General features: G+C 42.0%; 1 protein-coding gene and 1 pseudogene across 1 annotated transcript in view; both read right to left on the minus strand.

Moving 5' to 3' along the window:
• Positions 1-3,305: 3,305 nt before the first annotated feature.
• The window catches only part of KANTR (KANTR integral membrane protein), a 68,896-nt gene continuing 46,613 nt past the window's right edge, over positions 3,306-25,588 (minus strand). Inside the window, exon 3 of the transcript XR_016036937.1 lies at positions 3,306-5,964. The gene's annotated coding sequence lies outside the window, so the exon portion shown is untranslated. The remainder of the gene's footprint in view (positions 5,965-25,588) is intronic.
• On the minus strand, positions 12,238-16,387 carry LOC129563796 (palmitoyltransferase ZDHHC3 pseudogene; annotated as a pseudogene).

Raw genomic sequence — 25,588 nt, forward strand, 5'->3', positions numbered from 1 at the left:
GGGCTGCCAAACCCCTCAGAATGGCTCCTGAGTCCGCAGTGACAGGGATGGGAAGAGACATCACTTCTACTAAGGACTTTTTCCAACCCCTTCCCCCTCCCTAGTGCCCCCACTGTGCTTTAGGTGGTGCCTGAAACACTCTTCCCACCCCCAAGTCCCCTGTATTGGGAGTTCTAGAGGGAAGCAAGGCCCAAGTCTGAGGCCTCAGCTCCCACTTTCAATCAGGGCTCAGAAGAAGAGGGAGACAGGAACAGCGGTTGGAGTCTCATTATGTTCTCTGCAGTGCATAAAACTCTTTGGTAAGGGTGCTACCCTACAGGAGTGGGGCCTGGGGTCTGAGGTTCATGATCACTGAGACCCTGAAGGGATAGACACTGACCATGCTTCTCAGAAGCCCTGAAATTGTGATGATGGGAAAAGAGGGATTTGGAGACAGAAATGCATTCCCTGCCTCTGGGGCATTCACCTTCCAGGAAAGGGAAGGGAACAGCCTCCTGTGAACTCCTTTCTGGGTGCCAAGCTACATGTGAGATATTTCACAAAGTCTTCGTCATATACACAAGAAACAGACTCCACGAAGAATGTGTCTAGCTCAGGTAGTATCAGCTGGGATTCCCACTAAATCTCTGAACCTACAGCTTGTGTTGGATGAGAGCAGGGATCCAAAGTAATCAGCCTGCCCCTGGGAAACAGTTCATAGCTGGGGTTCAGTGTTGCTCTCTACTGTTGGCAGGTGGGACCTCAGCAGTGCTATAGCCAGATTGTCTTTGGTAGGTAGAAGTTCACATGCTGAACTTGTACATAACCTCCATGCCTTCCTGTATTGGTTATGTATTACTGCATATGTGTGCTAAGTCACTTCAGTTGTGTCTCTTTGTGACCCCATGGACTGTAGCCCACCAGGCTCCTCTGTCCATGGGATTCTTCAGGCAAGAATACTGGTATGGGTTGCCATGCCCTTCTCCAGGGGATCTTCCCAACCCAGGGATCGAACCCATGTCTCTTATGTCTCCTGCATTGGCAGGCAGGTTCTTTACCACTGAGCCACCAGGGAAACCCCTATTACTGCATATGTATTACTGCAAATTACTTCAAAAACAGTGGCTTAAAACAACATGTTAGTATCAACATATGTACACTACCATGTGTGAAATAGACAGTTGGTGAGAAGTTGCTATATAACATGGGGAAACCCAGCCTGGAGCTCTGTGATGACCTAGAGGTGTGGGACACAGGGAGGGGAGGGGAGGGAGGCTCAAAAGGGAGGGGATATATGTATAATTATGGCTGATTCGCATTGCTGTATGGCAGAAACCATCACAACATTGTAAAAAATTTAAAAAATGCTGAAGAAAATAACCTAAATAAAACAACAACATTTATCTCAGTTCCTGTAGATCAGAAATCGGAGCACAACTTAGCTAGGTTTTTATTTCAGAATCTCTCACAGGCTATAATCAAGGTGTCAGATGGGGCTGCAGTCATCCTGAGGCTTGACTGGGGAAGGATCTGCTTCCAAGCTCAATGTATGGCTATTGGCAGGACTTAGTTTCTTGTGGGCTGTTAGACTAAGTGCTTCAGTTTCTTGCCGACTGTTGGTGGAAGCCATCCTCAAATTCCTTGCTGAGTGGACTTTCCCACAGATCAACTCACAACATGGCTGCTTATTTCAACAGGGTGATCAAGCGAGACGAGACAGGAGTGTGAGGGGACATGGGGAGAAAATTGCACACGCAAGATGGAAGTCACAGTCTTTAGTCTCAGAAGTGACATCCTACCACTTTTACAATATTCCACTCACTAGAAGTAAGTCATTAGGTCCAGGCCACACTCTCAGGGAGGGGGTTATACAAGGATGTAAATACCAGGAGGTGGGGATCATTGGCAGCCATCTTGGAGACTACTACAGTTTGTCCTCAGGCCCCGATGATTTATGTCCCTTCCACATGCAAAATACATTTACCCCTTCCCAAGGTTTGTAAAAGTCTCATTTCATTAGAACATTGTCTCAAAGTCCAGAATCTCATCTAAATCAGGTCCAAGTGTGAAGGGCTCCTTTGGTGTATTCCTTAAGTATGGCTCCTTAAGTACTATTCCCCCCTCCCCACCTACCAGTAGATCTGTGAAATATAGAGACAAGTTATCTGTCCCCAACACACACCAACATAGAATGGTAGAACAGACACAGGATACTGCTACAGACATTCCATCTCAAAAAGGGTAAATAGGAGACACAAAGGAGTCACTGGTCTATAGCAATTGTGAAATCCCACTGGGCACATGGAAGTTCCTGGATTAGGTTTCAAGGCCTGGAAATAATTCTCTAGGGTTTCTGGGCTTTGCTTGGCTCTGCTTTCTGGGCTCTTGGTACCACCCTCTGTGCCTTCCTTCCTTTTTCATGAAAGGTAGCACATATTTGCAGGTAAATGGTTTCCCCAGTCTGCTTCCTGCCAGTAAAATGTTGGGGGTCCAAATGGTTTATTTTCATTTTGTACTGTGCCTATAATCAGCTGCCACTTAGAAATGATTCCAATAGTGGGGCTTGGTGTGCCCCTGCTGTTGGTAGGTTGGGTATTCAACAGTTGCTATAGCCAGACTGGCCTTGATGAAAGTCTATATTGTAGAGCTTGTGTCTAAATTCCATGCATGCCACCATGGCCATTTTGTTCAGGAGTTCACTGGATAAAAAACTGAGGTTGGCTGGCATCCACAGGACAGGACATCTTATCCATCTGATTGAGATCTTCCTCAACAGTTGATTCTCTGGTGCTCATTTATGAGGGATATGAATACCTTCATACCCATTCCAAAAGGGACATCCATATATGCCTCTTCCCCAGACCTCCCCCTTGAACAATATTTCAATCCTGTTCTAAGTCCTAGACCAACTAGCCAAGTCATTACTAACTACTCATGAATCAGTGGTTATCTAAACCTCTGACCATTTGTGTGTCCAGTCACTGAAAAGTGCCCTTCCCATTGTCCCCAGGATCAACCCTTAGTGGAGTTATAACACTGCAGTTAGCCATGTCCAGCTGGTGCCAAAATACTATGCAAAACAATCTGTGAACCAAGCTTGACTATTGTGCCTCTGAGTCACCTGGTCACAGGGAACACCCCATGAGACTCAGGTGTGAGAAAGGGATGGCAGTGCAGCCAGTGGGAGTATGAGCCACCTGCTCAGACAGCTTACTTTTTTTTTCTTTTAATTGAAAGCTAATTACAATAGTGTGGTGGTTTTTGCCATACATTCACATGAATCAGACATGGGTGTACATGTATTCCCCATCCTGAACCCCCCTCCCACCTCCCTCCCCATCCCATCCCTCAGGGTCATCCCAGTGCACCCTGTCCCATGCATCGAACCTAGACTGGTGATCTATTTCACATGTGAGAATATACATGTTTCAATGCTATTCTCTCAAATCATCTCACCCTCGCCTTCTCCCACAGAGTCCCACAGTCTGTTTTCACATCTGTGTCTCTTTTGCTGTCTCACATATAAGGTCATTGTTACCATCTTTCTAAATTCCATATATATGCGTTAATATATTGTATTGGTGTTTTTCTTTCTGGCTTACTTTGCTCTGTATAATAGGCTCCAGTTTCATCCACCTCATTAGAACTGATTCAAATGCATTCCTTTTAATAGCTGAGTAATATTCCATTGTGTATATTTACCACTGCTTTCTTATCCATTCGTCTGCCAATGGACATCTAGTTGCTTCCATGTCCTGGCTATTGTAAACAGTGCTGCAATGAACATTGGGGTACACTTGTCTCTTTCAATTCTGGTTTCCTCGGTGTGTATGCCCAGCATTGGGATTGCTGGGTCGTATGGCAGTTCTATTTCCAGTTTTTTAAGGAATCTCCACACTGTTCTCCATAGTGGCTGTACTAGTTTGCATTCCCACCAACAGTGTAAGCGGGTTCCCTTTTCTTCGCACCCTCTCCAGCATTTATTGTTTGTAGACTTTTTGATAGCAGCCATTCTGACTGGCATGAGACTGTACCTCATTGTGGTTTTGATTTGCATTTCTCTGATAATGAGTGATGTTGAGCATCTTTTCATGTGTTTCTTAGCCATCTGTATGTCTTCTTTGGAGAAATGTCTGTTTAGTTCTTTGGCCCATTTTTTGATTGGGTCGCTTATTTTTCTGGAATTGAGCTGCAGGAGTTGCTTGTATATTTTTGAGATTAATTCTTTGTCAGTTGCTTCATTTGCTATTATTTCCTCCCATTCTGAAGGCTGTCTTTTCACCTTGCTTATAGTTTCCTTCATTGTGCAAAAGCTTTTAAATTTAATTAGGTCCCATTTGTTTATTTTTGCTTTTATTTCCATTACTCTGGGAGGTGGGTCATAGAGGATCCTGCTGTGATTTATGTCAGAGAGTGTTTTGCTTATGTTTTCCTCTAGGAGTTTTATAGTTTCTGGTCTTACATTTAGATCTTTAATCCATTTTGAGTTTATTTTTGTGTATGATGTTAGAAAGTGTTCTAGTTTCATTCTTTTTCAAGTGGTTGACCAGTTTTCCCAGCACCACTTGTTAAAGATATTGTCTTTTTTCCATTGTATATTCTTGCCTCCTTTGTCAAAGATAAGGTGTCCATAGATGCATGGATTTATCTCTGGGCTTTCTGTTTTGTTCCATTGATCTATATTCCTGTCTTTGTGCCAGTACCATACTGTCTTGATGACTGTAGCTTTGTAGTAGAGCCGGCATGTTGATTCCTCCAGTTCCATTCTGTTTCCTCAAGATTGCTTTGGCTATTCGAGGTTTTTTGTATTTCCACACAAATTGTGAAATTATTTGCTCTAGTTCTCTGAAAAATTGATAGCTTGATAGGGATTGCATTGAATCTATAGATTGCTTTGAGTAGTATACTCATTTTCACTATATTGATATTTCCGTTCCATGAACATGGTATATTTCTCCATCTATTTGTGTCCTCTTTGATTTCTTTCATCAGTGTTTTATAGTTTTCTATATATAGGTCTTTTGTTTCTTTAGGTAGATTTATTTCTAAGTATTTTATTCTTTTTGTTGCAATGGTGAATGGAATTGTTTCCTTAATTTCTCTTTTTGTTTCTCATTGTTAGTGTATAGGAATGCAAGGAACTTCTGTGTGTTAATTTTATATCCTGCAACTTTACTATATTCATTGATTAGCTCTAGTAATTTTCTGGTGGAGTCTTTAGGGTTTTCTATGTAGAGGATCACGTCATCTGCAAACAGTGAGAGTTTTATTTCTTCTTTTCTAATCTGAATTCCTTTTACTTCTTTTACTTCTCTGATTGCTGTGGCTAAAAATTCCAAAACTATGTTGAATAATAGTGGTGAGAGTGGGAATCCTTGTTAGACAGCTTACTTAATCGTATTAGGTGGCAAGTGCTGCTGCACACAGACAACCTCATGGCTTGATGGGACCATTAGCATGTCACCATGGCAGCTCAGCTTACACAGGTCACGTGGTGTCCTTTGCCCAGGCATTCATTCACAAAACAGATTGGTTTTTCCATTTTTATCTTTCTCTGTGTCTGGGACTCCTATTATCATAGTGTGGCCCCTTCTCATTTTACCCCCCACTTCTTTAGTTTTTATAAAAAATCTCTTTATCTCTTTATTCTTTTTTGTTGATTTCCAGAGAGATCCTCAATCTGATCTTTCCACTCAAAACTTTGTTCTCCATATATAGATCTCCTACACTTTATGCCATCTGCACTGTGTGTATTCCCATAGTGTGCCCAGGAACCAGCAAACCACAGGATGGGATTTGGGAACCTCTGGGCCCAATATGAGGACTCAGGCTGAATCTTCACGTATGACCTTATACGTCTCTGACTGGTGGACCATCATGATAGTCTAGGTCATGGGGGATTAATTCAGAACCAGTATCCATTATATTTCAAAAGGTCTGGGTATTTCCCTGTCCCCAAGGCACAATTATGTTGGCTGCAGGTTCCTGTGGGAAAAGCAAGGAGGGAGAGTTCACAATACACCCTTGTGAAAAGTGTAGCAAGTATTACTTTAAGTAGACCCCCCCACTTCATTCAGAGGGCTACAGTCTATGAGCTGGGGGGAGAGGCTGGGACTCTACATTTTGGGGACTAGATCAAGCCTCCATTTGCTAGACTAGATTTTTTTGTTACGTGAATCAAGTAAGACCTTATTAGGCTGTCCATCTATTTGGCCCCAGGGTAACCACATTTAATTAGCCACCATTACACATCCCCACAGGTCAAGTCACCATTCTGATTTCTGCTATGGTTCCACTGTCCATTATAGGGATCAGAACAGACTTGTCTCTAAAGGTGATCCTATCAACTCCATTGAAATCAGGGGGCCCATCTCTTATCATGAACCCAAACTACAGGGAAAAAAACACTACAATGTTTTTAAGGAGGCTGGTGCTTACTTGTATTATTTAAAGTAAAGTTAGCTTCTGAGACAGAAAAAAAATCTGTGAAATTTAAGACAATAACATTTACTTCTTGCTCCTGCAATCTTCCAAAATAACCATTAATAGCTGGACTGCTTTTTTCTAAGTGGTGATTCAGGGTCCTAGGCACCTCCTGTGTAGATGATCTGCCACCTTCAAACTGTGGTCACCATTGTACTACTGTCATCTCCATCCAGGCCAAATAAAAGAAGGTAAGACCATGTGGGAGGTTTTAATGAGCTAGGCCTAGACTGTAGTGTACAGCACTTCTGCTCACATTCCATTAGCTAGAACTCAGACAGTAGTCACATTCAACTGCAAGGGATGCTGGAAGATATAATCTGAATTTGTCCCAAAAAGGAAGAATAAAAACAGGCCTAGTGACCACCTAGCTAGTCTCTGCCACATCTCATAATGCATGTCTTGAAGCCTTTGTGAAAGGAGTGTCCACATAGTTAGAGGGTGAGTTAAGTGGATTATACAGAATGAATTGATTCCAGCACTCTGATTTTTTTTGGAAAAATTTTACTGCATTTGGTTTCCATGTGGAAGCACTAGCAGAACTGAAAAGAGGCAGCATGTTCCACTTTTTTGAAAGATCACATAGCTAGATGAAATCTCTCCCTTCCCAGGGCTGATATTAATAAACCTCACCCCAAACCCACCCCAAGCAAAAGATTAAAACAAAGGTTTGTGGTGATCATTTAAAAACAATACCACGTGTGAGATGGCCAGCATTCGGATTTCTGTGACTTCTGCATTTAATGTGTGCTCCTCGTCCTCTCACCTGCATCCAACCCTCCCCCCCCACCCCATCTTCACGCCCTTCCTCCTTCAACTAAGACTCAAAACACAAGGGTGCTACTCAGTCTCAGTACTTCAGGCTTAGGTGTCTGCCAATTTCAGCGGATGGACGGTTGTCTCTCAACTTTGTAATGTTGCCCTTGCATCATAGTCAGCTAACGCAGGTCTACTGTCTCTCAGGTTGAAATACAGACAAGATATGTGTACGTACACATTTATGGGTCTAAAATATCAGAAAGTAAACCCACTGCGAAAATTTACAAAATGAGGAAGAGGGGGGGTCGACGGGTGGGGGGGGGCTGTGGCTGTTTCACTTAGGCAGTAACACTGCTGAATGGACACTGTGCTAGGAGAGGGAGGGAGGTTGGGTGCTCAGACAGTAAGCAGAAGAAACAAAGCAAACAGAGCTTGCCTGAAGCTACGTCATTTTCTTGTGATTGTGTAAGCCATTTTAAACTGGAAAATCTTTCCTTCACATTCTTACAAATAACCATTTGGAATACAATTTGTGATTCTGAATACAAATAAGACCCCTTTCATCTCCACCCCCCACCTCCAAAATCATTCTACACACCCAGGGCCCATAAAGTACAAGGCAAGCAATTGATTTCACGAATCATGAGGCATTGTGCTCACAATGGGGCATGAGGCCACTGTGTCAAGGACACTTTTTAGGGCTTTAGCCCTGATCCCGGCCCTCTCAGACTACAAGGGGTAAGAATCCATCTTCAGTGAGGATTTAAGTCCCAGATCCTTAGAAAAGTTCAATCTTCCAAGACTGAACCAGGAAGAAACAGAAATTATGAACAACCCAATTACAAGCACTGAAATAGAAACTGTGATAAAAAAAATCTCCCCCCCAAAAAACCAAAAGCCCAGGACCAGATGGCTTCACAGGTGAATTCTATCTAACATTTAGAGAAGAGCTAATGTCTATCCATCTAAAACTCTTTCAAAAAATTGCAGAGGAAGGAACACTTCCTAACTCATTCTATGAGGCCACCATCACCCTGATACCAAACCAGACAAAGATAACACACCAAAAGAAAACTACAGGCCAATATCACCGATGAACATAGATGCAAAAATGCTCAACAAAATTCTAGCAAACAGAATTCAATAACACATTAAAAAGATCATATACCATGATCAAGTTGGGTTTACTCCAGGGATGCAAGGATTCTTCACTATACACAAATCAATCAATCTGATATACCATATTAACAAATTGAAAGATAAAAACCATGTGATCATCTCAAGAGATGCAGAAAAAGCCTTTGACAAAAATTCAGCACCCAATTATGATTAGGGCTTCCCTGGTGGCCAATTATGATTAAAACTCTTCAAAAAATGGGCACAGAAGGAACCTACGTCAACATAGTAAAGGCCATGTATGATAAGCCCACAGCAAACATTATTCTCAGTGATGAAAAACTGCAAGAATTCCCCCTAAGATCAGGAACAAGACAAGGGTGTCCACTCTCACGACTATCATTGAACATAGTTTTGGAAGTCTTAGCTACAGCAATCAGAGAAGAAAAATAAAAGTAATCCAGATAGGAAAAGAAGTCAAGCTCTCACTATTTGCAGATGACATGATACTATACATAGAAAACCCTAAAGGTACTATCAGAAAATTACTAGAGCTAATCAGTGAATTTAGCAAAGTTGCAGGATACAAAATCAATACACAGAAATCACTTGCATTCCTATATACTAACAATGAAAAATCAGAAAAATTAAGGAATCAATCCCATTCACCACTGCAACAAAAAGAATAAAATATCTAGGAATAAACCTACCTAAGGAGATAAAAGACCTGTATACAGAAAATCATACGAAAATGATGAAAGATATCAAAGATGACATAATAGATGGAGAGATATTCCATGTTCCTGGGTAGGAAGAATCAATATTGTGAAAATGACTATACTACCAAATATGATCAGATTCAATGAGATTTCTATCAAATTACCAATGGCATTTTCCACAGAACTTGAACAAAAAAATTCACAATTCATATGGAAACATAAAAGACCTAGAATACCCAAAGCAGTCCTGAGAAAGAAGAATGGAGCTGGAGGAATCAAACTCCCTGACTTCAGATTATACTACAAAGCTATAGTCATCAAGACACTAAGCTACTGGCACAAAAACAGAAATATAGACCAATGGAACAAGATAGAAAGCCCAGAAATAAACTCATACATCTATGGGTATCTTATTTTTGACAAAGGAGGCAAGAATATACAATGGGGCAAAGACAGCCTCTTCAATAAATGGTGCTGGGAAAACTGGACAGCTACATGTAAAAGAATGAAATTAGAACACTTCCTAACACCGTATACAAAGATAAACTCAAAATGGATTAAAGACCTAAATGTAAGATTAAAAACTATAAAACTCTTAGAGGAAAACAGGTAGAACACTTGATGATATGAATCAAAGCAAGATCCTGTATGACCCACCTTCTAAAGTAATGGAAATAAAAACAAAAGTAAACAAGTGGGACCTAATTAAACTTAAAAGCTTTTGCACAGCAAAGGAAACTATAAACAAGGTGAAAAGACAGCCCTCAGAATGGGAGAAAATAATAGCAAGTGAAACAACTGACAAAGGATTAATTTCCAAATTATACAAGCAGCTCATACAAAATATGAGAAAACCAAACAACCCAATCAAAAAGTGGGCAGAAGATCTAAACAGACATTTCTCCAAAGAAGACATACAGATGGCTAACAAACACATGAAATTATTGCTAAGTTGCTAAGTCACTTCAGCCGTGTCCGACTCTGTGTGACCCCATAGACGGCAGCCCACCAGGCTCCCCCGTCCCTGGGATACTCCAGGCAAGAACACTGGAGTAGGTTGGCATTTCCTTCTCCAATGCATGAATGAGAAAAGTGAAAGTGAAATAGTTCAGTCGTGTGTAACTGATCGAGCGACCCCATGGACTGCAGCCTACCAGGCTCCTCCATCCATGGTATTTTCCAGGCAAGAGTACTGGAGTGGGTTGCCATTGCCTTCTCTGTGTTCATTATTCAGTTCGGTTCAGTTCAGTCGCTCAGTCGTGTCCGACTCTTTGTGACCCCATGAATCACAGCACGCCAGGCCTCCCTGTCCATCACCAACTCCCGGAGTTCACTCAAACCCACCTCCGTCGAGTCAGTGATGCCATCCAGCCATCTCATCCTCTGTCGTCCCCTTCTCCTCCTGCCCCCAATCCCTCCCAGCATCAGAGTCTTTTCCAGTGAGTCAACTCGTCGCATGAGGTGGCCAAAATATTGCAGTTTCAGCTTTAGCATCAGTCCTTCCAATGAACACCCAGGATTGATCTCCTTTAGAATGGACTGGTTGGATCTCCTTTCAGTCCAAGGGACTCTCAAGAGTCTTCTCCAGCACCACAGTTCAAAAGCATCAATTCTTCGGCGATCAGCTTTCTTCACAGTCCAACTCTCACATCCATACATGACCAGTGGAAAAACCATAGCCTTGACTAGACGGACCTTGGTTGGCAAAGTAATGTCTCTGCTTTTTAATATGCTATCTAGGTTGGTCATAACTTTCCTTCCAAGGAGCAAGCGTCTTTTAATTTCATAGCTGCAATCAGCATCTGCAGTGATTTTGGAGCCCAAAAATATAAAGTCTGACACTGTTTCCACTGTTTCCCCATCTATTTCCCATGAAGTGATGGGACCAGATGCCACGATCTTTGTTTTCTGAATGTTGAGCTTCAAGCCAACCTTTCCACTCTCCTCTTTCACTTTCATCAAGAGGCTTCTTAGTTCCTCTTCACTTTCTGCCATAAGGGTGGTGTCATCTGCATATCTGAGGTTATTGATATTTCTCCCAGCGTTCATTATTAGAGGAATGCAAATCAAAACTACAATGAGATATCACCTCACACCAGCCTGAATAGCCATCATCAAAAAGTCTACAAACAATAAATGCTGGAGAGGGTGTGGAGAAAAGAGAATGCTCTTATACTGTTGGTGGGAATGTAAATTGATTCAGCCACTATGGATGATGGTACTTAGATTCCTTAAAAAAGTACGAATAAAACCACCATAATACCCAGCACTATATGACTCCTAGGCATATACCCTGAGGAAACCAAAATTGAAAAAGAAACTTGTACCCCAGTGTTCATTGCAGCACTATTTACAATAGCTAGAACATGCAAGCAACATAGATGTCCATCTACAGATGAATGGATAAAGAAGTTGTGGTACATATACACAATGGAATATTACTCAGCCATAAAAGGAACACATTTCAGTTCTAATGAGGCAGATGAACTTAGAGCCTATTATACAGAGTGAAGTAAGTCAGAAACAGAAATATCATATACTAACGCATATATATGGAATCTAGAAAGATGGTATGGGAGAATTTATTTTCAGGGCAGCAGTGGAGAAACAGACATAGAGAACAGACTTATGGACACAGGGAGAGGGGAGGAGAGAGTGAAATGTAAGGAGAGGGTAAAATGGAAACTCATATTACCAAATGTAAAATAGATCGCCAATGTGAATTTGCTGTATGTCTCTGGGAACTCAAAACAGGGGCTCTGTATCAACCTAGAGGGGTGGGATGGGGAGGGAGATAGGAGGGAGGTTCAAGAGGGAGGGGACATATGTATACCTATGGCTGATTCATGTTGAGGTTTAACAGAAAACAACAAAATTCTGTAAAGCAATCATCCTTCACTTAATAAATAAATTTAAAAATCTCCTATTAAAATTATTTATTTAAATTGGAGGATAACTACCTTACAATACTGTGATGGTTTTTGCTATACATCACTATGAATCAGCCATAGGCATACATGTGTCCACTCCCTCTGAAGCCCCCTCCCACCTCCCTCTCCAGTCTATCGCTCCATGTTGTCACAGAGCACCGGCTTTGGGTGCCCTGTATCATACATCAAACTCTCACTGGCTATCTATTCTACATATGGTAATGTATATGTTTCAATGCTATTCTCTCAAATCATCCCACCCTCTCCTTTTCTGACTGATTCCAAAAGTCTGTTCTTTATGTCTGTGTCTCCTTTGCTGCCCTACATGTAGGATTGTCAGTACCATCTTTCTAGATTCCACATATATGCGTTAATATACAGTACCTGTCTTTTTCTTTCTGCCTTACTCTCTACAATATTACACTATATAATAGGCTATAATAGGTTCATCTACCTCATTAGAACTGACTCAAATGGGTTCCTTTTTATAGCTGAGTAATATTCCATTGTGTGTATGTAAGGAAACTATAAGCAAGCTAAAGAAACAACCTTCACAATGGGGGAAAACAATAGCAAATGATACAACTGACAAAGAATTAATTTCCAAAAAATGCAAGCAGCTCCAGTAGTTCAATACCAGAAAAACAAACAACCCAATCAAAAAGTGGGCAGAAGATCTAAACAAACATTTCTCCAAAGAAGACATACAGATGGCTAATAAACAAATGAAAAGATGCTCAACATCATTCATTATTAGAGAAATGCAAATAAAAATCACAATGAGGTGTCATCTCATACCAGTCAGAATGGCCATCATCAAAAAGTATACAAACAATAAATGCTGGAGAGGATGTGGAAAATAGGGGATCCTCTTACACTGTCGGTGGGAATGCAAATAGATACAACCACTATGGAAAAGAGTATGGAGATTCCTTTAAAACTAGAAATAAAACTACCATATGACCCAGCAATCCCACTACCGGGCATATACCTCGAGGAAACCAGAATTGAAAAAGACACATGGACCCCAATGTTCATTGCAGCAATATTTACAATAGCTAGGACACAGAAGCAACCTAGATGTCCATCAGCAGATGAATGGGTAACAAATGATTTTAAAAAGTAAAAAAGAGGGCTCCCCTGGCGGCTCAGTGTAAAGACTCCACCTGCCAATGCAGGAGACAAGGGTCCGATCCCTAGTACAGTTAGATCCCACATGCCATGGAGCAACTAAGCCCATGCACCACAACTGTTGAGCCTGTGCTCTGGAGTCAGTGAGCTGAAACTACTAAGCCGGCATGCCCTAGAGCCCATGGTCTGCAACAACAGAAGCCACTGCAATGAGAAGCTGCAGTACAACTACAGAGTAGCCCCGCTCACAGCAACTAGAGAAAAGCCTGCAAGCAACAATGAAGACCCAGCCCAGCCAAATAAAAATAAAATTATTATATTTTTTAAAAGGAAAAAAGAAAAGCAGAAAAGATCTTTTAAAAACAAAACACGGAGACATTTTTTTTTTTCTGCAATGCTCTGCCATTTTACTTGAGACATTAAACAAAAAATGTTTTATTTAGAGTTGTTGTGTTGGTTTTTCGGTTTGGACATTCATAAGACCCAATCCAATGGTAGTTCTGGGATGTGGTTTGTGTCTGAGTTGCAATGCTGGTCAGGGTCTTTCAGATCATATGCTGGTACCGGTCTGCCTTCCCTTGGTCTGGCGTGACAAAGGGGCTGGCCCAGCCTAGAGAGAAGGGGTGGCCAAAAACGGCTTTCAGGTTCACCCATGTTGTTTTCTTGTCCCATCTTCTGTCTTCCTTTTTCAGTTGTTCTATTCCCGTCTCATCTGTGCAGATGGAGAGGATCTGGGTCTTGAACATGGCTGATGTGAAAATGAGGAAGAGCAGCCCCTCCAAGCTGAGGAGGATGAGGAGGGTCATCGTGGTGGAAGAGGAGGAGCTGCAGTCTTCTTCAAAGCAATGCAGGAAGTGGAATCCCACCAAGATGAGGGCGTGCAAGGAAATGAGAGCTACGTACATTGTAAACAGGACGAAATACTTCTGGTTCTTCTCGCCGACACAGTTGTTGATCCAGGGACAATGGTGGTCCATCTTCCGAATGCACCGCTTACAAACCCTGCAGTGGTGGGCTCGGGCGGGCTTGATGCTGCCGCATTGGGGACAGTTGCAGAGCACCTGCCCGGACTTCAGCTGTAAACTCTTGATGAATTCTTTAGTGGCATTTCCTTTGGGCACAGCCCCAGGGTCGGTCAACATAGCCCGGCAATGGGAAGCCAGGGCCAAGAAGGCCAGCAGGCTGAACACGATTCCGTTGATGGCGCTGTACATGTAGTCCCCGGATGGAATCAGTATGACGAAGAGGACCACGAACTCAGCGTAGAAGACCAGAAGCCAGGTGACAATGGCACAGACAATGCCACAGGTATCGCGGATGAACCACATGGTGCCCGTCGGATAGGGGTAGGAAGGTGGGACGCACTTCTCTGACTGGAGGCACTCTGGTTTCCGCTCAAGGTCTCAGAAGCGGCGGGCGGGGATAAATATCCTACGCTATTTTGTCCATACTGGCCTTGTGAAGCCGCAGACAGTTCCTCAGTCCCAGACTCCCGGTGGGGCTCCGGTTGCCGCCACCGTCGTTGCTCCTCAGGCAGCCTCCGACCGGGACCCGACCTCAGGCAGCAGCGATGGCTCCCCGGATTCGGCCGGATGCGAGGCGGCGCGCCCATCAAGCGCCCCTCAGTGGAGTGGAGGCGGCTGCAGGAGCCGGCGCCGCCCAGCACTCTTATTGCCCTAAACCTTTGGAAGGCAGTTATGCTCACCAGTATACCACCGATGTCACTAACATTTGGATTCCTCCCTCTACACTGTACAGTTGTACAATTAACATAGGCTACTGTTGAGTCCAGGCTTCCCCGGTGTGGCGGCTCAGACGGTAAAGAAGCTGCCCTTAATGCGGGGGACCCAGGTTCGATCCCTGGGTCAGGAAGATTCTCTGGAGACGGGAATGGCAACCCACTCCAGTATTCTTGACTGGAGAATTCCATGGGCAGAGGAGCCTGGTGGGCCCCAGTCCACAGGGTCAAAAAGAGTCAGATACGACTGAGCAACTAACACTGTTGAGTCCAAGTTTCAATCAGTAGGACTAATCTTAGAAATACTGCTAGCTGCTTTAGCTAACACAGTACATACATCCAGGAATGCTAAGTGCACCCATACTGAAAAGTCTGGCCCTACCAAAACCAAAGATATCACAAGAAAATTACAAGATAAAGATACCACAAGAAAATTACAGACCAATATCCCTTATGAATACAGATGCAAAAATCCTCAACAAAATACTAGCAAACAGAATCCAACAGCATATTGAAAGGATTATACATCGTGATCTAGTGGGATTTGTTCCAGGAATGCAAGAGTGGTTCAACATTAGAAAATCAGTCAAGGTTATAGATAGATCACATTAATAGAACAAGGGAAAAAATAACCTACATGATCATCTCAACTGATGCAGAAAGGGCATTTCAGATGCAGAAAAGGCCTAGATCTAATAAATTAGCAAAGGTGCAAGGAACAAGATCAACACATAAAAATCAGTTGTGTTTTAAAATGAAATTAAGAGCAATTTCATTTACAATATCATCTAAAAGATATCTGTAGGGGACTTTCTTGGTGGTCCAGTGGCTAAGACTCTGCACTCTCAATGCTGGAGGCCTGGGTTTGATCTCTGGTCAGGGAACTAGATCCCACGTGCCACAACTAAAGATGCCACATGCCACAATGAAGGTTGACTTTTTTTTTTTTTTTGGCTGCATAGAATGTGGGATCTTAGTTCCCTGACCAGGGATCGCACTCACACCCCCTGCATTAGAAGCTTGGAGTCTTAACCACTGGACTGTCAGGGAAGTCCCCAGATTGGAAGATTTTATATTAAGATGTTACTAATACCCAAAGCAACCTACAGATTCAACAAAATCCCCATCAAAATTCCAACTGTCTTTTTGAAGAAATGTGGAGATGCCAATCCTCAAATTCATATGGAATTCAAGGGGCCTTGAATAGTCAAAACAATCTTGAAAAAGACAAATCAAATGGCCAAGTGCTTTTTGAAGAGAGTGCCAAGTCCATTCAGTGGGGCAAGGATAGTTTCTTCAACAGAGGGTGCTGGTGCAACTGGATTTTTATATGCAAAAGAATGATGTTGGACCCCTACCTCATACCTATACTATTAATTCAAAATGGATCAACAACCTAAATACAAGAGCTAAAACCACAAAATAGAAGAAAACACAGGGGTAAATCTTCACGACCTTGGATTTGGCAACAGGTTCTTTTTGAAAATTTATTTTTAGTTGGAGGATAATTGCTTTACAATGTTGTGTCGGTTTCTGCCATACAACAACGTGAATCAGTCATAAGTATACATATATCCCCTCCCTCTTGAACCTCCCCCCCAGTCCCACCTCTCTAGGTCATCACAGAGCATGAGCCCTGAAAATATTATTCTATGGGAAATAATCCAAACATAAAAGGACAAATATTGTTAAGATTCCACTTATATGAAATATCTAGAACTGGCAAATGTATAGGGGCAGAAAGTAGGTTAAAGGTTACCAGGAACTAGGGGCAGAGTGGAATGGGCATTATTGCTTAATGGGTGCAGAACTTCTGTTTGGGATGATTAAAAAAAAGTTTTGGAATTAGATAATGGTGATGGTCACACAACATTTTGAGTGTAATTAACACCACCTAACTGTATACTAGAAAGTGGCTAAAATGGCAAATTAAAAAAAAATTTTAATTGGGGGCTAATTACTTTACAATATCGCGGTGGTTTTTGCCATACATTCACATGAATCAGCCATGGATGTACATGTGTTCCCCATCCAGACCGTCCCTCCCACCTCCCTCCCACCTCCCTCCCCATCCCATCTCTCAGGGTCATCCCAGTGCACCAGCCCTGAGCACCCTGCCTCATTCATCAAACCTGGACTGGCGATCTATTTCACATATGATAATATACATGTTTCAATGCTATTCTCTCAAATCTCACCCTCGCCCTCTCCCACAGAGTCCAACAGTCTGTTCTTTACATCTGTGTCTCTTTTGCTATCACATATAGGGTCATCATTACTATCTTTCTAAATTCCATATATATGCATTAATACAATGTATTGGTGTTTTTTTTTCTGACTTACTTCACTCTGTATAATAGGCTCCAGTTTACATCCACCTCATTAGAACTGATTCAAATGCATTCTTTTTAAAAGCTGAATAATATTCCATTGTGTATATGTACCACTGCTTTCTTATCCATTCGTCTGCAGATGGACATCTAGGTTGCTTCTATGTCCTGGTTATTGTAAACAGTACTGCGATGAACATTGGGGTACACGTGTCTTTCAATTCTGGTTTCCTTGGTGTGTATGCCCAGCAGTGGGATTGCTGGGTTGTATGGCAGTTCTATTTCCAGCTTTTTAAGGAATTTCCACGCTGTTCTCCATAGTGGCTGTACTAGTTTGCATTCCCACCAACAGTGTAAGAGGGTTCCTTTTTCTCCATACCCTCTCCAGCATTTATTGTTTGTAGACTTTGGATAGCAGCCATTCTGACCAGTGTGAGATGATACCTCATTGTGGTTTTGATTTGCATTTCTCTGATAATGAGTGATGTTGAGCATCTTTTCATGTGTTTGTTAGCCATTTGTATATTTCTTTGGAGAAAGGTCTGTTTAGTTCTTTGGCCCATAAAATGGCAAATTTTATATTATATATATTTTACCACAATTAAAAATGCATGGCCCAATCTAAAATTGTATTTATTTCCCTCTATCATGCATAGAATCAATTCCCACATATATTATTGAGGTTTCTGCCAACATAAATTAGGCTTTCTTCTCACAGGTCTGACATACAGAAGTCTGAATCCAGTAATGGGGATGGAGGCTCCAAAAGGTGATATGAATGGATCTTGAGAAAGATCAGCCAAATCGTTGGAGGATCCCCAAGTCACTCAGGTCCAGTCCCATTAGACTGGGGAGGAAGGGCTGCTTCTGCACTAAGGGAGACTCAGTGGAAGCTGGTGTTTAGGGATCGCTCAGGTTAATGCAAATCAACTTTGCTGTTCCATTTTCAATTCTCAAGGTCCCATTCTTTCGGCAACCAGCAGACTTTAGGTTTCACATAAGAGACCTGGAGATCTGGTGAATTTAGCCTGCAGTGTAATTCAACAACCTGCGGTATTTGGCTTTATGACTGATTTCAGGCTGCATCAGTCTGGTGACTAGAAGAGATACAGAGGTTTCTTGTTTGTTTTTAAATATAGGCTCTATTTTTCAGAGAAACTTTTAGGTTCAGGCCCTGTTATCTGTCCCATGTCAGTACCACCTGTACTGTCAGGTTTTAATTTTTGCCAATCTGAGAAGCAAAGTATCTCATGTGGTTTAAATTGGCATTTCCCTGAAAACTAATGAAATTGAGCACCTTTCCATGGCCACTTACTGGCTATTGGATATTCTCCTGTGACATGTTCATTCAAATCTTTCAAATATTTTTTAATTAAGAAAATTTATTGGCCATGGCTTGTGGGATGTTAAGTTTCCTAACCAGGGATCGGGTCTGGGCCCTTGGCAGTGAAAGTATGGAGTCCTGTCAACTGGACTGCCAGGGAATTCCCTGTTGAATATTTTTCTATTGATTATAGATCTTTTGTTGAACTGCAAGATTTCATTTTATAATCTAGATATGAAATCTTTGATGGTTTTAAATGATGAAAATATATCTTTTCCCATTCTGTAATTTACCTTTACACAGTTTATGGTATTTCTAGGGGAAAATAAGTGAAAGTCGTTCAGTTGTATCCAACTCTTTGCAGCTCCTATACAGTTGCAACCTCTATACAGTCCATGGAATTCTCCAGGTCAGAATATTGGAGTGGGTAGCCTTTCCCTTCTCCAGGGGATCTTCCCAACCCAGGCATCGAACCCAGGTCTCCTGCATTGCAGGCAGATTCTTTACCAGCTGAACCACAAGGGAAGCCCAGATGAAAATAAGTTATTATTTTTAATGTAGTCCATTTTATCAGTCCCTTCCTTTTATCATTAGTAATTTTGGTGTCCTGTTTAAGAAATCTTTTACTAGCCCAAAGTCAAAAATATATTCTCCTATGTTATCTTCTTTGCTTTTCACATTTAGGTTTATAACTATTTGTGAATTATTGATTTTTTAGATATGTGAGGTAAACATCCAATTTAGGTGTTTTTGTTTGTTTGCTTGTTTTCCTATTTGGACACCCAATTGTCTCAACATAAAATTGTCCTTGTACTTCTGTTCTCCAGCGCTACATTTTTGTTAAATCACATATGCAACTATACATGGGTCTTTTTCTGAGCGGTTTGTTCCACTAGGTTAGTTTCCTATCCTTGTGCAATACTATGGGGCTTCCCCAGTGGTCAGTGATAAAGAATCCACCTGCCAATGCAGTAGATGCAGGAAATGCAGTTTCGATCCCTGGATCAAGAAAATCTCCTGGAGGAGGAAATGGCAACCCACTTCAGTATTCTTGTCTGGGAAATACCATGGACAGAGGAGTTTGGTAGGTTGCCATCCATGGGGTCACAAGAGTTGGACACGACTGAAGTGACTTAGCATGCATGCATGCCAATACTATGGTCGGAATTATTGTAACTTTATTTTTAAAACCTGATCATCTGATAGAACAAAACTTCTCTATTGTTCTTCAGGAGTAATGTATATTTTTGGCCTTTCTCATTTCTATATAAATTTTAGAAGTAGTCAAGTTCCACAAAACAATGACTACCCATTAAGGCTTTATTTGGATTTATACTGAATCTGTAAATCAATTTGAAGAAAACTGACATCCTTGTAATATTGAGTTCATCAGCCTGTGAATACGGTATATCACTTTATTTGTTTACATCTTCTTTAATCTCTCCTTAAAAAGTTACATAGTTTTCTCCACAAAGGACTTACATGTCCTTTTAAGATATATTTCTAAATAATTGATTTTAAATGCCATTTAAGTGTTAATTAAAACATTTTATTTTCTAACTGCATCTGCTTATATGCAGAAGTACAATTGCTGTTTATAAAGTGATTTTATATTCAGTAAACTTTAATCCTAGGATATTTACCTCCATTCTTTAAGTATTTTCTCCTCTCATTTTAAAATTTTTACTCTTTTTCTGAGACCACTATTAAGGCTTTTCTATTTTCCATTTCTCTTAGTTTTTTAACTTAATATTTTCTACATTTTTATTCTTCTGCTTTCTGAAAGAATTCTTCAATCTAATCTTCCAATTCCCTTATTCATTCTTCATCTGTATTCAACCTACTCTATTGTGTTCTCTATTTCAACTCTATATATTCTTCATAGCTTAATATTTCCACTTTTCTGTAGCCTGAGGGAAAGGGTAAGGGAAGATCCCAGAGAAGGTGGTGATTAGCTGTCTGGAGTGATGAGTAAGGGGGTGCCTGATTATAAAGAGAGAGAGGAGAATCAACCCGAGGGTGCAGCAGTAGCTAAGGCCTAGAGACCAAACAGCAGGGCCCTGCTATCCTGCTGGGAATGGCTGGAGCAATGAGTTGGGAGTAGGGTGGGAAGGAGATGATGTGGGAAACTGCAGGGCTTTAAATTTCACAGGGCCTTGGTCACTGAGAGCCTTCACTTGTGAGCCCTGCAGACTATGGAGACCTCCAGAAAGATGGCAGCTTCAAGACAGTGTTGGAGGACACCCATCCCTTTGAGGTGAAGAGAATCCTCTCCACTTCATGCTCTGGTTCCAGCACCTGCCAGCTCTGGTTCCCTTGGGCATCTGCCAGAAGGTCCCTCATTTCTGTCCTGGGGAGGAAGGTAAGTGGAGACAAAGAAGGAAACTTGGACCAAGAAAAGGCACCCTGGAGAACCTATGATTATATCTGGATTTTGTGACTTGAGAGAAGTAGTCCAAATAAGGATAGAAGAGGGAGGCAGCCACAATAAAGGTGGGAGTCTGTGGGTGAGAAAAAGATGGTGGGGGAGGTGCCAAGAGTCTACTTTGGAACAGGGCATAATCTGGAAGGATTTACAAGCTAAGGCTGGTGAGGGAGGGGCCTGGGCTTGGAGGTGCCTGAAGGCCATAGCCATAAATTCTCAAAAGTCACTGAAGGTCATACGTATCTCTCTCCCTGTCCTGGCTGCCCCAGTGCCTCCTTCCTAGTGGTTTCCTGGCACTCAGGTTTCAGGGTCTTCTAAAGTTCTTCCATCTTCCATGCACCCTTGCCTCTTTGAGGAGAGGATACCCCATGTTTTATCCTCATGATCTGCTCCAGACAGGTAGTGCAGGGCCTTGACTAGAGTGAAACCTCCTGGATGATAGCTTCTATGGTGCCTCCTTCCCCTGAGAGGACCCCACACAGCATCCTTTCAGGAGATTTTGGACAGTGGAGTGTCCCTGGAGTTTTCTGCTAAAAGGTCATATAGCTTTGGGGAGGGGAAGATAGCTTGTGGACAGGGATGACTGGAAGTGTGTGGAAAGCATAGGAGTTGCATCCTAAGAGTCAGTAGGGAGGCATAAATGTGACTCCACCACCATGGCCTTGATCCACAGGGAGACTTTGGAAAGAAGAGGGTGCTGAGGACCAGAGTTAGGGAAGTTTGTTCAGACAGGTCAAGAAATCAGAGAGAGAGGCATCTGTGAGTGCCCCACAGTACAGAGTATCCCTGGTTGATACCCAGGTTTCCAACAGGATTGGGATCACTGGTGTAGACCACACAGAAGGGAAACCTTTGGAAAGGACTTCAGATGCAAACAGGTCTACAAAGAATATGAAAAGGAAAGCAAGCCATAAGGCTAACAGGCTCATGAACAAATGATCAAACTAAGCAGCCATCACATAAACAGAAATTAAAACAAGATTAAAGGGGCTCCCCTGGAGGTCCAGTGGTTAAGACTCTGTGCTTCCACTGCAGGGGGCACAGGTTCGATCCCTGGTTGGGGAACTAAGATCCTACATGCTGCATGGCCCAAAACAACAACAAATACTAATGTAGATATATTGTTACACCTATTAGACTGGTGAAAAAAATTTTAAAGCTGAATAAGACCAAGTGTTGGGGTGTGTGTGTGAGACTATAAGTTCAGTTCAGTCGCTCAGTCATGTCTGACTCTTTGCAACCCCATGAAGCGCAGCACGCCAGGCCTCCCTGTCCATCACCAACTCTCGGAGTCCACCCAAACCCATGTCCATTGTGTCGGTGATGCCATCCAACCATCTCATCCCCCGTCGTCCCCTTCTCCTCCTGCCCTCAATCTTTCCCAGCATCAGGGTCTTTTCAAATGAGTCAGCTCTTCGCATCAGGTGGCCAAAGTATTGGAGTTTCAGCTTTAGCATCAGTTCTTCCAGTGAACACCCAGGACTGATCTTCTTTAGAATGGACTGGTTGGATCTCCTTGCAGTACAAGGGAATCTCAAGAGTCTTCTCCAACACCACAGTTCAAAAGCATCAATTCTTCAGGGCTCAGTTTTCTTTATAGTCCAACTCTCACATCCATACATGACTACTGGAAAAACCATAGCCTTGACTAGACAGACCTTTGTTGACAAAGTAATGTCTCTGCTTTTTAATATGCTATCTAGGTTGGTCATAACTTTCCTTCCAAGGAGTAAGCGTTTTTAATTTCATGGCTGCAATCTCCATCAGCAGTGATTTTGGAGCCCAGAAAAATAAAGTCAGCCACTGTTTCCACTGTTTCCCCATCTATTTTCCATGAAGTGATGGGACCGGATGCCATGATCTTAGTTTTCTGAATGTTGAGCTTTAAGCCAAATTTTTCACTGTTCTCTTTCACTTTCATCAAGAGGCTTTTTAGTTCCTCTTCGCTTTCTGCCATAAGGGTGGTGTCATCTGCATATCTGAGGTTATTGATATTTCTCTCAGCAATCTTGGTTCTAGCTTGTGCTTCCTCCAGTCCAACATGTCTCATGATGTACTCTGTATATAAGTTAAATAAGCAGGGTGACAATATACAAGCTTGACGTACTCCTTTTCCGATTTGGAACCAGTCTGTTGTTCCATGTCCAGTTCTAACTGTTGCTTCCTGACCTGCAAACAGGTTTCTCAAGAGGCAGGTCAGGTGGTCTGGTATTCCCATCTCTTTCAGAATATTCCACAGTTTATTGTGATCCAGACAGTCAAAGGCTTTGGCATAGTCAATAAAGCAGAAATAGATGTTTTTCTGGAACTCTCTTGCTTTTTCGATGATCCTTGTAAATGGCTGATAGGAGTGAAGATGGAGCAGCCCTTTTGGAGGACTCCAGTCAAGAACATACACTATGCAATTCCACGCCTTGACATACATCTCAAAGAAATTCTCTCAAATGTGCATGAGGAAACATATTGGAGGGTGCTCATCACCTCAAAATTTGTGATGGCAAAGAATTAGAAGCAATCTGGGTGTCCATTCTTGCTGAGTAGACAGGAAAAATAAGGATTTTGTACACCACAGTGCTGTAAAGCAGCTGAAGTTGCTTTATGTCTTACATGTAAGAATATGTCTTACAATATATTGCTGCCACTACTTATTATAGACCAAAGTGGAACAAGCCCAAATGTCTATAACAGATGAATAAAATGTGGTATAACCATACAATGGAATATTGTTTGCAATAAAAACAGGTGATGTACGGACCCATGCTAAAACATGGACAAACCTTGAAAACATTATGCTAAATGAGAGAAACCAGAAACAAAAGATACATGTTTTATGATTCCATTTATATGAAATGTCCAGACTAGGAAACAGAAAGTAGATTAGCGGTTGCCTATATGCTAAGTTGCTTCAATCGTGTCCGACTTTTTATGACCCTATGAACTGTAATCCTCAAGGCTCCTCTGTCCATAGGATTCTCCATGCAAGAATACTGAAGTGGGTTGCCATTTCCTCCTCCAGGGGATCTTCCCGACCCAGGGATCAAACCCGCCCCTCTTATGTCTCCTGCATTGGCAGGTGGGTTCTTTACCACTAGGGCCACCTGGAAAGCCCTAGCTGTTGCCTAGGGAGGTGGCAGATGGAGGTTGAAGGGAAATGGGAAATAACAGCTAACAGGTACAGATTTTCCTTTTGGGGGTGATGAAAATATTATAAGCTTAAATGGTGATGATGATCTAACAACTCTGAAAATGCTAAAAGACACTGAACTGTACATTTAAATGGGTGAATTGTGTGATATATGAATTGTATTTAAATAATGGTGTTATACTTAGTATGTATAGTTTAGACAATTATATCTCAATAAAGCTGATATACAGATATATTGCTGATATATAAAGCATCTATCTATTTATTTGGGCTTCCCCAGTGGCACAGTGGTAAAGAATCGGCCTGCAATGCAGGAGACATGGGTTCAATCCTGGGTCGGGAAGATCCCCTGGAGAAGGAAATGGCAACCCACTCCAGTAACCTGCCAGGAAAATCCTGTGGACAGAGGAGCCTGGGGGCTACAGTCCATAGGGTCACAAAGAATTGGACATGACTGAGCAACTGAACACGCACACATCTATATATTTATCTATCTATAATCTATCTAAACATATTAGAGACATGGATGATTTCAGGGCTGGGACCAGAGAGTTAAGATGGGCTTAAAATGAAAGGAACATGTCAAAAGCACACAAAAGCTTACTTAAAGGATCTCCCAATGTCCAAATCTGGGACAATTTGAGCAACAAAATAAATAGTGTAATGAATCATAATCCACAAAATAAAATAAGAACTCATGAGTCCCTACAGATGTAAACGAATGAATGACTGAACTAGCCTCTGTCCATGAGATTCTCTAGGCAAGAATACTGGAGTGGGTTGCCGTTTCCTCCTCCAGGGGATCTTCCCCACCTAGGGATCAAACCTGAGTCTCCTGTGTCTCCTGCATGGCAGGTGAATTCTTTACCACTAGAACTACCTGGGAAGCCCAATAAATAGGGGAGAAAGCAAAGTCTTTAATACAAGAGAAGTCTAACTAATAACGTTTAAAAAGTGTAGAAGGAACAATTGAAATAGAAAAATCACTATCTGGCAAATACTACAGTAACAACTGTATCAGGCATGAATCATTAGTGGATGCTAAAATTAGTGGGTGAAACCTTGGTGAAACACAGAATATTTGTAAAGATATTTTGAGTGTCTCGTCACAAGTTAGTTATTAATTACAAAGGTGAAAATAGCAACCTTACAGTGGAAGACACCACCTTAATCAAGTGATAAAAGTTAATATCACCAATAATATGATATATGAACATCCCATACCCCCTGTCATGATGGACTGGGAACACTGCATCACTTCTGAGGTCCTTACCAAAAATGCATACATTTAATCTAATCTAATCCTAAATCTGAGAAGGCAATGGCAAGCCACTCCAGTACTCTTGCCTAGAAAATCCCATGGATGGAGGAGCCTGGTAGGCTGCAGTCCGTGGGGTCGCTAAGGGTCGGACTCGACTGAGCGACTTCACTTTCACACATTGGAGAAGGAAATGGCAACCCACTCCGGTGTTCTTGCCTGGAGAATCCCAGGGACGGGGGAGCCTGGTG

Source organism: Moschus berezovskii, chromosome X (genome assembly GCF_049115385.1).
Source record: "Moschus berezovskii isolate FMDL1 chromosome X, NW_MosBer_1.0, whole genome shotgun sequence".
NCBI classification, from domain to species: Eukaryota; Metazoa; Chordata; class Mammalia; order Artiodactyla; family Moschidae; genus Moschus; species Moschus berezovskii.